This window comes from Gossypium hirsutum, chromosome A02 (genome assembly GCF_007990345.1).
Source record: "Gossypium hirsutum isolate 1008001.06 chromosome A02, Gossypium_hirsutum_v2.1, whole genome shotgun sequence".
NCBI classification, from domain to species: domain Eukaryota; kingdom Viridiplantae; phylum Streptophyta; class Magnoliopsida; order Malvales; family Malvaceae; genus Gossypium; species Gossypium hirsutum.
The window spans coordinates 39,913,768-39,915,135 of NC_053425.1; the positions used below are offsets into that span (position 1 = coordinate 39,913,768).

The 1,368-nt window shown below is 40.6% G+C and overlaps 1 non-coding gene across 1 annotated transcript; it reads left to right on the top strand.

Moving 5' to 3' along the window:
* The first annotated feature begins 740 nt into the window (after positions 1–740).
* Positions 741–847, top strand: LOC121216706 (small nucleolar RNA R71). The gene has a single exon (XR_005912885.1). It is a non-coding gene; the product is annotated as a small nucleolar RNA R71 (small nucleolar RNA).
* The last annotated feature ends 521 nt before the right edge of the window (positions 848–1,368 follow it).

Genomic DNA, 1,368 nt, shown 5'->3' on the forward strand with positions numbered 1-1,368 from the left:
TCCTTGGATTCCTCAAATTCTCCGTATCACTAGGTACAACACCTTGTGGTCGATTTTAGAGTTCAGTTGCAAGATGGCCCATTTGATTCACCAAATTCCTTAAAGTGGCATCATTTTTCACCATGTATTCCTTCAATAGATTCTCTAGGCTATTGGATGGTTCAGCTTGGGTTGGTTTCTGAGCTTTTTGGGAAAAGCTAGGTGGCTGGATCGATCTAGGTTAGGCATAATTGTTATTGGTTCCTGCTCCTTGGTTACTCTAGGAAAAATTCAGGTGGTTTAGCCTTGATGGGTTATAGAAATTGGATTGCAGTCTTTGCCTTCCTCAATTTTCGTTCTGGTTTCCCATATAATACACAAATTTTAGGTTCGATGGACATTCTTCAAGCAAATGTCCTTCCCCACTATAAACACAGGCTACATTTTCAAATTGATTCGGTGGCTCTGCTGCAAAACAATTAAACCTATTAGTGGTAAAATTTTTAAGCATTGATGATATTGAGGATGCCTGAGATGCGAGTGAAGTGAGAGCATCTACTTCATGTATTCCAGTGACTCATCTTCCTGATGCTGCTCGATTGGTTGGCCATTGATAATTGTTGCTGGCAATCCTCTCAATGATTTCATAAGCCTCATTATAAGACTTAGAAAGGAGAGCACCATTAGCAGAAGCATCCACTACCATTGTTGTGTGAGCATTGAGACAATTGTAAAATGTCTCAAGTTGGATGCAATGTGGGATTTCGTGATGAGGGCACTTCTATAATAATTCTTTGTATCTTTCCTATGCCTCATACAAGGACTCATCATCCATTTGTTGGAAGGCAGTGATCTCATTCCTCAACTTTAGTATTCTTGCTAGGCGGGAAATACTTCATAAGAAATCTTTCTACTAACTCTTGCCATGTGGAAATTGAGTTTGGTGGAAATGAGTTCAACCAATCACGAGCTCTGTCTCTTAGTGAATATGGGAACAGCTTCAATCGTAATGCATCTTCAAGAACTGTGGCTAACTTGAAAGAATCGCTCACCTCCATAAACAGTTTTAAGTGTAGGTGAGGATCTTCGGTAGGCATTCCACTGAATTGTCCCACTGTCTGAAGCACCTGGAACATGACTGGCTTCAGCTCGAACTGTTGTGCCTCAATTTCAGGTCTCCTAATACCCAAATTAAGATCGTAGAATACTAGCACGACATACTGTCTTAAAGCTCTATCCCTATCATCAGCAATAAGGATAGGATTTTGAGCAAGGTTTGCTCCGTTTCCTTGATTCTGATTTTCGAAGTTCATCTCTTCGGTCCTTCTCTGACTTGCTTTTCTTCTTCACTCTTGAAAAGTTCGTTCAATCTCAGGGTCTACAGGGAGT